The sequence below is a fragment of the Microtus pennsylvanicus genome, chromosome 2 (genome assembly GCF_037038515.1).
Source record: "Microtus pennsylvanicus isolate mMicPen1 chromosome 2, mMicPen1.hap1, whole genome shotgun sequence".
Classification (NCBI taxonomy): domain Eukaryota; kingdom Metazoa; phylum Chordata; class Mammalia; order Rodentia; family Cricetidae; genus Microtus; species Microtus pennsylvanicus.
Genome location: NC_134580.1, coordinates 82,874,586 through 82,888,148, shown reverse-complemented (window position 1 = coordinate 82,888,148; position 13,563 = coordinate 82,874,586). Strand labels below are relative to the sequence as shown.

General features: G+C 38.7%; 2 pseudogenes; both read right to left on the bottom strand.

Annotated features, from left to right (window-relative positions):
- Nucleotides 1-228: 228 nt before the first annotated feature.
- Nucleotides 229-3,120, bottom strand: LOC142844277 (olfactory receptor 4F4-like; annotated as a pseudogene).
- Nucleotides 3,121-12,035: 8,915 nt separating this feature from the next.
- Nucleotides 12,036-13,284, bottom strand: LOC142843730 (ATPase Get3 pseudogene; annotated as a pseudogene).
- Between the last annotated feature and the right edge of the window lie 279 nt (nucleotides 13,285-13,563).

Here is a 13,563-nt window from a genome sequence, read left to right as displayed (position 1 = left end):
TCAATTGTTCTAAAAATTTGTAAAATTTGTAAAATGGTATTTTGAATTAGTGTTATTAATTTGGAAACTCTATACAAAAGTAAGGTACAGAATAAACTGAGATAATATGAGAACCTTCTTTATCAATTACTAAGTGACATAAAGCTGAAATGTTAAACTCTTCATAAAGTTTGCTGAAAAATTTAATAACTACTTCTTTCATTATCTCAATCTCATGGCTATAAATATCTAAGACTTTGCCCAAAAGCTTAAATTCCATTGTCTTAAACGTTTTATTGCAATTTTCATCTCTGTGTTCCTCAATGTGTATATAATGGGGTTCAAGAGAGGAGTGACCACAGAAAAACACGGCAAGAAATTTATCTAATGACCTAATGGGAAAGGGCCAGGCATAAATGAAGATACAAGGTCCAAAAAACAAAAGAACAACTGTGATGTGAGCAGTCAGTGTGGACAAAGCCTTAGATGATCTATCAGAAGGGCGGCGCTGGATGGTCATTAGAATGACAGTGTAGGAGATGATTAGAAGAACAAAAGAACACACAGTGAGTATACCACTGTTGGCAATGACCATGATGTCCAACCTATATGTGTCTGCACAGGCAAGTTTGACTACTCTTGGAAGGTCACAATAGAAGCTGTCAACCTTATTGGGACCACAAAAGGGTAAGTTCACTGCAAAGGCCAACTGACTCACTGAGTGTAGGAAGCCGATTCCCCATGCAGAAACCATAATGCCAATACACACGTTGTTACACATAATTGTAGTGTAGTGTAGAGGCTTACAAATTGCTACATATCTGTCAAAGGCCATGGCTATAAGAATCACCAGCTCACTCCCACCAAAGAAGTGAAGGAGAAATATCTGTGCAAGGCAGCCCTTGAGTGAAATGACCTTACGTTTGCAGAAAAAGTCAGCAATCATCTTGGGAGCTGTCACAGAAGACAGAGACAGATCTATGAATGAGAGGTTGGCCAACAGGAAGTACATAGGAGAGTGGAGGTAGGAATCAGAAATCACAGTGATGACAATAAGAAGGTTGCCAAACACAATTCCTACATAGAAAACAAAAAAGAATGCAAACAGAAAGATCTGAAGTTCTTGAGAATCAGAGAGTCCAATAAAAATGAATTCAGTCACCCCAGAGTGATTTGTTTCTCTTGTTGATTCATTCCAGAAGAAAGTCTCAGTAAATGCCTTGGAAATGAAATACAAAGGAAATCAGTGTTATTATGTGCAAATTCTACACTCAGCTCACTCATTAAGGACTTGTTAAGATCTATTCATAAAAGTTCCCAAACAAAAATCACAACTTATAATTTATACTATGTTTCTCTTTGCTTGTATTTTTCTTCGGGTAGCCAAGGATCCCATTGTGTCCATGGTTATAAACTCCAACCTCACATAATGCAACTCTTCTTGCTGCTTTTTCTGTCTCCACTCTTATCCTAGGCTGACTTCTTTTTCTTCTGAAAGTCAAAATACTATGGTGTATAGAACATTCCTTATTTTTTTTATGTTAAAGTTCTTAGGAGAAAAAAAATTACCTAAATGAAGCAAAAGGTAGAAAATAGACTAGAAATAAGTAAAAATATATGATTTAAAATGATTTTGAGGACAGTAGACCTGTATAATATAAAATACAGATGATATGGAAATTAATGTTATATTGGAGAAAAGAGGATATAAGTAGTTATATTTCTTAAATTTCTTGTGAGAATGCTGTAATTTGTTAATTTTGGGATTTATTTAATCACAACCCATTTTGCTTAGAAATTGTTTATTCTTCCAGATTTCTCTAAATCTTCCCAGTTATGAATCAAAGTAGTGTTTACAAAGTTTCATGAAACTTAGTGACTATATTTTTTCTAAATATAAGGACAGATCTAATCATAAAATAAATTATGAAATTCATGTTCATGTCTTCTTTACATATCAAAATAAAATCACCCCAGCACTGATATAGTCAAAAACAGGTTTACTATTGTGAGACAAATTATGGTGTGACTAGTTCATTAAAGCCTTTTTTTAGATTGATACTATGTAAATTAAAGTTGTATTGAATAGTTTGTTTCAAAACGTTGAAACATTTGATTTCACTGATAGAGAAGAAAAAAATTCCACATCATATTTCCATGGTAAATATGCCAAGGATGAAGATGGTTCTAAGATTCTCATATGCAGAAAACACAAAATCCATCGTAGTAGAGCAAAGAGGAATTTTGACACTCACTGTGGGTCATTCCTTCAGAATTAATATTGCTAAGAGGAGAGTGATAAAATGGAATCTTCATCAAGTGTCCTTTTATCAGTGCGGTCGCCTAAAAGTTAATTTGAGACTCTTGAAAAGACTCAAAAAGTTTTAGAAAATGTAGTGATTTTATTATTAAATTTGCATTCACTGAAGGGGTTCTCTTGCATCACATTAACTTTGAATTCAATCTTTAAAATGTTGTGCTTTTCATGTGTCTTTTCCCTGACATTTTTTTGTTTCTTTGTTTTTCTTTTATAAAGAAAATATCTTTATACTTACAGGGATGGGAATCAGAACTTTGGGTTTAAACACAGATCTTCTGCTTGATCCTGGATGTATAAGAAAACCTTCTGGGATTTCATTTTTCTGTTTTCAAAGTATTATAACCCAATCCATAATTCTCAGAAATTCTACAGTTCTAACAATACATATTGCAACTTCTACACGAAATAAATGTTGAAAACTACATTTCACTGGGATTATATAAAACAAACAAACAAAAGTAATAAAAACAAACAAGCAAAAGAAAATACACAGAGAGAGAAAGTGTGATGCAGAAGAGTTATATAAAACCAATAGATATGTTACCTAAGGAAAATTATTGCTAGAAGGCAATAACTGTTGCTACTAGAAGACTCTTAGCATGAGTTATACCATTCATATTAACTCATCTTAATCACTGAAATTATTTAAGGAAACTCTACAGAATTTTTCATACTTTTTTTCTGAAGCTAAAGTCTTAATTGAACTCTGTACAATGAATTTCTACCGAGAGAAGTGAAGCATTTAACTACCTATCAAATTCTATCCTACAGTTGTTTGTACTGCTGAATTTTAATTTTGTCATTCCACTTACCTCTTTCATAACTAGAAGAGACAACAGTAATAGTTAGAGAAAGAATACTGCTTAATCCCTCCTATATATTCTTTCAAAGTGTTAACATGTCTTGGAAATTAGCTTTTATGTGAATTTTCCTGATAATCAAACTGATTGGCCAATGATAAGCACCATGCAATAACCATAAACCCTTGGAGGATGCAGAGGCAGCACCAAGTTGACTTGGGAGACTGACTGACTTTTATCGTGTCACAGTTTCCCTTGGCCTTTGGAGAAAATATGGTCTACTTGTGAGTTGAGTGACATCGCCACAATTTCTTGGATTATTAGATAATTATTTCAACTCAATCTAAGTGCAAAAGAGTAAAATTAATTAAATAACAATCAGAAATTAATGTCTAGACATTTTAATTAGGCAGTGAATGGTTATATATATATATATATATATATATATATATATATATATATATTAAAAGAATTGCTTAAGACATTGATGTCCAGTATATGGAGGACATACAAAAATTTTTTCACTAATATTAAAAGACTTGGTTATTAGTTTGCTTTATATTTCAACTTTAATTAACATATAGATATTAACATGAGCTGAGCTGAGATAAAAGGCTAAGGTTTCTAAATTCTATCTAACTTCAGAAATGAAGTCCTCTGAATTACTTTAAATTATACATGTCTTTTTGTAAATCATGAAATTGTTTTTTAAATTTATTTATTATGTATTTGTATTTTCATTATACATTCCAAACACAGTTCTCCCCCTCACCCCTTAGCTTGACACTCCCTCTCCTCTTCCTCCAGTTCAGACCCCTATTCCATTCCTCCAAGCAGGTAAGGACTCCCATGGGTAGTCAACATAGTTTGGCACAATGAGATAGGGCAGGACCAAGCCCCTTGCCCCTGAATTATGACTGAGCATGGTGTCCCACCATAGAGAATGTTCTCCCATAACCTAACTCATGTATCAAGGATCAATTTTTGCCTTAAAACCTGGGGACCCTCAGATAGTACCAGCTCCACCACTGTCTCCCCACATACGGAATGCCTGATTTGGTCCCATAGAGATGCCACAGGTGTTGGTCTAGAGTTCATAAACTTGGTTCATCTATCTGTTTAGATTTCTCCATCATATCTTGACTTCCTTTGCTCATATATTCCCTCCTCCCTGTCTCCAATAGAATTCCCAAAGCTCGACCTGGTGCTTGGCTGTAGATTTCTGCCTCTGGTTCCATAAGTTACTGGATGAAGGCTCTCTGATGTTAGTTAGGATATTTAGTAATCTCATTATAGCGGAAGGCCATTTCAGGCACCCTCTCCACTATTGCTAGGAGGAGCCTTAGCGGGGTTATCCTTGTAGATTCTTAGTAATTTCCCTATAATCATGTTTCTCCCTAACCCCCAAAATGGCTCCCCATATCAAATTTGCTCTTTCATTGCTCTCCCATTGCATTTTCTCCTCCTTTTTCCATCTCATGTTCTTATTTCCATCCCCTTTTTTTCACTGTCCCACCTCACCTCCAGTTTATCCAGGAGATTTCATCTAATTCCTTTGTCCAGGGTCATCCATGTGTTCAGATCAGGGTGTTCCTTGCTACCTAGCTTCTCTGGAGCTATGGATTGCAGTCTGATTAGCCTTTGATTTATACCTATTATCCATTTAGGAGTGAGAACATACTTTGTTTGTCTTTCTGATTTAGGATCTCAATCAGGATGATGTTTTTCTGTTTTTTTTCCTTAAACAACCTAATATTTTATTAAATTTGATTTAGTATAGTTTTTATTTACTACATTATCACAAATGTCTTTTCTTTTACTATTATTATTAATTATTATTATTAAAAATTTCCATCTCCTCCTCTCCTCCCATTTCCCTCCCCATTTCCCCAATTCCCCTCCCCCTCCCTCTTGAGTCCAAAGAGCAGTCAGGGTTCCCTGCCTTGTGGGAAGTCCAAGGTCCTCCGCCCTCCATCCAGGTCTAGGAAGGTAAGCATCCAAACAGACTAGGTTCCCACAAAGCCAGTACATGCAGTAGGATCAAAACCCAGTGCCATTGTTTTTGACTTCTCAGTCAGCACTCATTGTTTGCCGTGTTCAAAGAGTCCGGTTTAATCACATGCTCCATCACTCCCAGTTCAGCTGTCCTTGGTGAGCTCCCATTAGATCAGCCCCAATGTCTCAGTGGGTGAGTGCACCCCTCACAGTCCTGATGTCCTTGCTCATGTTCTCCCTCTTTCTGCTCCTCATTTGGACCTTGGGAGCTCAGTCCAGTGCTCCAATGTGGGTCTCTGTCTCTATCTCCATCCATCACCAGATGAAGGTTCTATGGTGATATGCAAGATACACATCAGTATGGCAATAGGATAGGGTCATTTCAGGCTCCCTCTTTTTAGCTGCCCAAGGAACTATCTAGGGACATCTCCTTGGACACCTGGGAACCCCTCTAGAGTCAAGTCTCTGGCCAACCCTAATATGGCTCCCTTAATTAAGATATATACTTCCCTGCTCCCATATCTACTCTTCCTCCATCCTAACTGTCTCATTCCCCCAAGCTCTCCCCATCTTCCCCTTCTCACTTTTCTCTCCACATCTCCCCTTACAGCCATCCCAACCCCACTCCCAAATTCAAAATTTTTGCCTGACAATCTTGTCTACTACCAATATCCAGGAGAATAACTATATATATTTCTTTGGGTTTACCTTCTTATTGAGCTTCTCTAGGATCATGAATTATAGTCTCAGTGTCCTTTATTTATTGCTATAATCCACTTATGAGTGAGTACATACCATATTCATCTTTTTGGATCTGGGTTACCTCACTCAGGATAGTTTTCTATTTCCATCCATTTGCATGCAAAATTCAAGATATCATTGTTTTTATACTGCTGAGTAGTACTTTAATGCATATGTATTTCACATTTTCTTTGTCCATTCTCCCATTGAGGGGCATCTAGGTTGTTTCCAGGTTCTGGCTATTACAAACAATGCTGCTATGAACATAGTTGAACAAATGCTTTTGTAGTATGATAGGGCATCTCATGAGTATATTCCCAAGAGTGGTATTGCTGGGTTCAGGTGTAGGTTGATCCCGAATTTCCTGAGGAATCGCCACCCTGATTTCCAAAGTGATTGCATAAGTTTGCATTCCCACCAGCAATGGATGAGTGTTCCCTTTACTTCACAACCTCTCCAGCAAAGGCTATGCTTGGTGTCTTTGATTTTAGCCATTATGACAGGTGTCAGATGGTATCTCAAAGTTGTTTTGATTTGCATTTCCCTGATTGCTAAGGAGGTTGAACATGACCTTAAGTGTCTTTTGGCCATTTGAACTTTCAGTTGAGAATTCTCTGTTCAGTTCAGTACTCCATTTTTTAATTGGGTTAATTAGCATTTTTAAGTCTAGTTTCTTGAGTTCTTTATATATTTTGGAGATCAGACCTTTGTCCATTGGGGGGTTGGTGAAGATCTTTTCCCAGTCTTTTTGTCTTAATGACAGTGTCCTTTGCTTTACAGAAGCTTCTCAGTTTTAGGAAGTCCCATTTATTCAATGTTGCCCTTATTGTCTGTGCTACTGGGAATATGCATAGGAAGTGATCTCCTGTGCCCATGTGTTGTAGAGTACTTCCCACTTTCTCTTCTATGAGGTTCAGTGTGGTCAGATTAATATTTAGGTCTTTAATCCCTTTGGACTTGAGTTTGGTGCATGGTGGTAGACATGATGTATTTTCATTCTTCTACAGGTTGAAATCCAGTTATGTCAGCACCATTTGTTGAAGATGCTTTCTTCCATTGTATACTTTTAGCTCCTTTGCTGAAAATCAAGTGTTAATAGGTTTGAAGGTTAATATCTGGGACTTTGATTCGATTCCATTGGTCGACTTCTCTGTTTTATGCCAAAACCAAGCTGTTTTCATTACTGTAGCTCTGTAATAAAATTTGAATTCAGGGATGATAATGCCTCCAGAAGTTCCTGTATTTTGTAAGATTGTTTTGGCTATCCTGGGTTTTTTGTATTTTGATATAAAGTTGATTATTGTTCTCTCAAGGTCTGTGAAGAATTTTTTTGGATCAGTGGGGTGAGTTTCTGACCCGCGGCAGCAGCCCAGAGCCCTGGAACTCAGACGTTCCTCATCCCCCCTATACTTCCTGGCCTTCCTGCAGGGCCTATACCCCCCCCACATACTGCCTCTCTCTTCCTATCCCACCCAGCTTGCATCCAAAACTCCCCCCCTTCTTCCTTTCTTCCCTCTTTGGGCACATAACTTCTCCCAGCTCAGCCTGTCTGGGTGCTAGGACCGAATCCTTTGGGCAACCTAGCAGGCCGGAGGGAGTTCCTTTGTTTCAATAGCCTGCCTGCAGCAAGCAAGGTAGGTGTTTTGTTTAGGAGCTACCCAACCAGCATGAAGATCTGATCTCGGCACCAGGAGAGCCATCATTGGGAACTACCCAAGCAGCAAGGAGATCTGATCTTAGTACCAGGAAAAATATCACTGGAGCACCAGGAGAGCCATCACTGGGGACTGCCATCACTGGGAAGATACATGAGTAGGCAAGGAGACCTGATCCTGTAAAAGAAGATCCATAGGGGAGCATTCAGAGGAAGAGATGAGTGGGCGCCAAAGTAGGACTTAACCCAATAATCTCAAAAACAACATGAAACAACCAGAACCCAGCGACCTCACAACATGTGGACATGAACATCTTAATCGAGATGAAGTAGAAAAAAATTGACTTTATGAAATCGATTGACACCCTTAAACAGCATGTAAATAATGCTCTTAAAGAAATGGATGAGAAGTATACAGAAAGTTTGAAGAATTGAATAAATCAGTGAATGATACCCTTGGAAACCAAGGAAAAACAATCAAACAGATAATGGAAACAGTTCAAGACCTGAAAGCTGAAATGGAGGCAAAGAAGAAAACACAAACAGAGGACCGGCTGGACATGGAAAATCTAGGTAAATGAATAGAAACTACAGAACAAGCATAGCCAACAGAATACAAGAGATAGAAGAAAGAATCTCAGATTCTGAAGATATAGAGAAAATAAACACACTGATCAAAGAAAACAGGAAGTCTAACAAACTCTAATCACAAAACATTCAGGAAATATGGGACACAATAAAAAGACCAAACATAAGAATTATAGGAGTAGAAGAAGGAGAAGAAGTGCAGCTCAATGGTCCAGAAAATATATTTAATAAAATTATAGAAGAAAACTTTCCCAACCTAAAGAAAGATATACCTATGAAGGTTCACGAAGCATTCAGAACACCGAACAGTCTGGATCAAAAAAAAAAATCCCCTCGCCGTATAATAATCAAAACACAAAGCATACAGAATAAAGAAAGAATATTAAGAGCTGCAAAGGAAAAAGGCCAAGTTACTTATAAAGCTGAACCTATCAGACTTACACCTGACTTCTCTATGGAAACTATGAAAGCAGGAAGGTCCTGGATAGATGTACTGCAAAAACTAAGAGACCATGGATAGAAGCCCAGGCTACTATACCCGGCCTAGCTTTCATTCACTATAAATGGAGAAAATAAAATTTTTCAGGATAAAAACAAATTTAAACAATAAGTAGCTACAAATCCAGCCTTACAGAAAGTAATAAAAGGAAAATCACTAACCAAGGAGTCCAACAATGACCACAATAACTCAGACATCTAGAGACCCTTCACCAGCGCAACTCAAATAGGGAAACACAAAAACCCTACTACTAAAATGTGACCGGAGTTAACAACCACTGGTCATTAATATCACTTAATGTCAATGGGCTCAACTCACCTATAAAAAGGCACAGGCTAAGAGATTGGATAAGAAAACAGGATCCAACATTCTGCTGTTTACAATAAATACACCTCAACCACAAAGACAGGCACCTACTCAGAGTAAAGGGCTGGGAAAAGGCTTATCAAGCAAATGGACCCAAGAAACAAGCAGGTGTGGCCATCCTAATTTTTAACAAAGTTGACTTCAAACTTAAATCAATCAGAAGAGATGGAGAGGGACATTTTATACTCATAACAGGAACAATTCATCAGGATGAAGTCTCAATCCTGAATATCTATTCCCCTAATATATAAGCACCCATGTACATAAAAGAAACATTACTAAAACTCAAGTCAGCCATCAAACCGCACACACTAATAGTAGGAGACTTCAACACTCCTCTCTCACCAATGGACAGGTCAATCAGACAGAAACCTAACAGAGAAATAAGAGAATTAATGGAGGTAATGAAGCAAATGGACTTAACAGACATCTATAGAGCATTCCACCCAAATAGGAAAAAATATACCTTCTTCTCTGCAGCTCATGGAACCTTCTTGAAAATTGACCACATACTCGGTAACAAAGCAAACTTCCACAGTTACAAAAAAATATTAGTAACCACCTGTGTCTAATCAGATCACCATGAATTAAAGTTAGAAGGCAACAACAATCCTACCTCCAGAAAACCTGCAAACTTATGGAAACTGAACAGTCAACTACTGCACCATACCTGGATTAAGGAAGAAATAAAGAAAGAAATTAAAGTCTTCCTTGAATTCATCAAACTCCACATACTAATAGTGTGAGACTTCAACACCCTGGTCTCACAAATGGACAGGTCTGCCAGACAGAAAATGAACAGAGAAATAAGAGAACTAGCATATGTTCGTATGTCAAATGGGCTTAAGAGACACTTATAGAATGTTCCACTCAAACACAGAAGAATATACATTTTTTCTTAACAAATCATGGAACCTTATATAAAATTGACTCATTCAAAAAGCAAATCTCAACAGATGGAAAAAAAAGTGAAATAAACCCCTGTATCTCATTAGAAAGCCACAGCTTAAAGTTAGAATTCAACTACAAAAAAAGTTCCAGAAAGCTTATATAGTGTGGAATCTGAACAATGCTCAACTATGTCATCACTGGGTCAGGGAAGAAATAAAGAAAGTAACTAAAGACTTCCTAGAATTTAATGAAAATAAAGGTACAACATACCCAAACTAATGAGATACCAGGAAAGCAGCACTAAGAGAAAATTTCACAACACTAAAGGCCCACGTAAAGAAGTTGAAGAAATCCTATACTAGTGATTTAATAGAATACCTGAAACCTCTAGAACAAATTCAACCAGGTGGAGAAGACATGAGAAAATAATCAAATTGAGGGTTGAATTCCGTATATTAGAAAAAAAGAGAACAATACAAAGAATATATAAACAATGAATTGGTACTTTGTAGCTCTTAATAGTCTTTTATTCTATATGTCTTGCATTTTGATTATTATATGGCAATGGGATTTTTTTTTGTTCAGTCTATTTGGTGTTCTGTAAGCTTCTTGTACATTCATGGGGATATCATTTTTGAGATTGGGTAAAGCAACAGGAACTACAGATACAAGCATAACCAACAGAAGATAAGAAGATGAAGAGAGTATCTCAGATGTTGAAGATACTGTAGAGGAAATAGATTTATTCTTCAAAGTAAACATTAAAACCAACAAATTCTTAACACAAAATAGCCAGGTTATCTGGAACACCACGAAAAAAGTCAAACCTAAGAGGGATAGAAGAAGGAGAAAAAAAATCTAGCTCAAAGGCAAAGTAAAATTAGTGTTAACTGAGGTTTCTGGCCCACCCAGTCTCACAGTTGTTCAGTCCCAAACAAATACACACACAAAGGTCTGCATTAATTATAAACTGGTTGGCTTATTAGGTCAGACTTCTTCTTAACTAATTTTTATATCTTAAATTAGCGCATTATTCTTGACTATGTTGGCCACGTGGCTTGGTACAACTTTCAGAAAGGCAGTCACATCTTGCTTGCTCTGTGACTGGCTTCCTCTGTGTCTGTGTAATGACTACAGACTGAGCTTTTCTGTTCCCAGAATTTACCTGTTCTCATTGCCCACCTCTACTTCCTACCTGGCTACTGGTCAATCAGCATTTTATTAAACAGTACAAGAAACAAATCTTTACAGGGTAAAACCATTGTCCCACAGCACTTCCCCTTTTCTTTTTTTTAATCAAGAACTCTGAATCAAATCTTCCTTGTTTAGCTTTCTTCTTGACCATTATCCATACAACTTGTAACCAGCACTTTAAGCAAAGAGAAACATCCATAATCTATTTTTTTGGGGGGGATGCAGGCATAGTCTTCCTGGCTACTTCCTGCTGATTGAGGGACTGATAATCTTACAGGGACCTAAAGAAAATTTAGAATTATGGTCAAGTCCTGACTGGAAGATTCTGTGAGTCTTGATATCTCAGCTAGCAGCCTTGAAACTGTTCTGGATGTAGAACTCAGAGGAAACTTCAACAGAGGTCCTCTGAAAGGTTGGATCATCTGGACCATCTGCTTCTATGGGAAATTCTTCAGGCTGTCTTCCTTTATCAAACCTGTTTTTTCTTAGCCCAGAATAAATCCAGAGCTTCCTATATCCTGTGGAAACAAAAGGAAAACCTCTTCTCCAAAGAAACATACCTTTTGAATTAAATTTGGAAGTCAAGGCATTTTCAAAATAAATGTTGGATAATCCAGCAGCATCTATAATCAAATAACTCTTAGAATCTTTTGCTGCATCCTCTGCCATCAACCAACTTAAACACAATGCAATAACATACAGTATCCAAACTGTCTTAGAATTTTTCATCTTTATGTTGTTTTATTTTAAACTATGTTTCTTTTATTTTTATTTTAAATTTTTGATTTTTGGGACAGGATTTCTCTGTGTATCTTTGGCTGTCCTAGATCTCACTCGGTGTACCAGGCTGTCCTTGAACTCACAAGATATGCTTTCCTCTGCCTCCCAAGTACTGGGATTAAAGGTGTGTGCCACCACACCTTATTACTCTTTCTTTTTTTTTTTATTTTAAGGACTTTATCCTTTTTCATTTCTTTTTTTTTGTTTTATTTTTTGTTTTATTTTTTTTATTTATGATTATTTTATTGAGGAGCGTGAGGCAGGGAGAGGTGGGGGGCATTGCAGCCTCCCCAGGCCCCACCAGGGGGAACAGACCCCCTCCCAACTTCCCACCTCCTAAGTGGCTCCCCCGTACTGTGGGGGACTTTGTGCAAACTCTGCCCCATGGGGAAAGAGGAGGGTGTAAAACAGCAGCAGCTGGGATGAGTCGTGTGGTGCTACTGGGTGCTGGGGGGCTTGTAGGGCTCCAGGAGCAGGGCAGAGAAAATGTTGACTTTGTCGGCTCCCCGAACCTCGTGGGGTAACAGTGGCAGCTTCACAATGTGAAAGTCTTCATACAGGTCTTCCATCTGGTCCAGGTATTTGGCCTGGATCTTGTGGCGAGCCTCACACATCTTGCAGGGTTTTTCAGGGTCGGGGAAGACAAGCTGGTTGACGATGATGTTGTGGGTGTCAATCTTGCACTTAGCTAGCTCCTGGATCAGCCGCTCCGTCTCATACAAGGACAAGAACTCAGCAATGCACACACAGATGAAAGTTGTCTGCTCAGGGTCCTTGAACTGTTCGCTAACGGATCGGATGACAGGCAGTGTCTCTTCTAGCTTGGAGGCCAGCTGGTCAGCATTCATGTCCCCAAGGCCCAGCATGTTGCACATCTAAAGGGGCTGATCTGGTTCTTGATCTGCATGAGGCGGCCCAGGCCCCGCTCCACGATGATGGGAAAGTTCAGGAGTCTGAGTGTGTGGCCGGTGGGTGCTGTGTCGAACACTACCACTGAGAAATTCATGCCTTTCACCAGCCTCATGACCTCGGCATAACTCATGGCCTCATCAATGCCAGGGAAGGCACTCATGGCCTCCTGCATCATCTTCTTGCCCATACTCAGCATGTTGTCTTCCTCGAAGAACTCATGGGGAGCTCTGCCACGCCCAGGCTGGGGTCTATCTCCATAGCAAAGAGGTTGTCATAGCCTTTGACCTTAGTAGGCACCTTGGAGAACTTCTGATCAAAAGCATCTGAGATATTGTGGGCTGGGTCTGTGGAAATGATGAGGACACTCTCACGTCCTTTAGACAGTTGGACCGCCAGGCTGCAACTGCAGGTGGTCTTACCCACGCCACCCTTGCCCCCGACGAAGATCCACTTAAGGCTGCGCTGCTCGATGATGTTGCTAAGCGTGGGCTCCAGCGGCTCCACATCAGGAGCATCCTCGAACTCCTCTGCCTCAACCCCCCACCCGGCCACCCCCTCCGCCATCTTGGAGCCGGCTCACGTGATCAACTCCTTTTTCATTTCTCTCCTAAACCTTCATATATTTTTAAACACACTGTAAACCATTTAGAGGTTTTCTTCATCTGAATATATCGTTATTGTATATCTCTCTTTTTCTGACCACATGACCACTATTTTGCTAAATGGTATGGCTAGGATTAAAGCCATGACTTTGATCACTGGATTCAGCCCATTCCTTAGCTTTCTAAGAGTCTAGCTTCATGGCAGAGGTACTGGCCAATACCATGTTTCTGGCCACAACTCT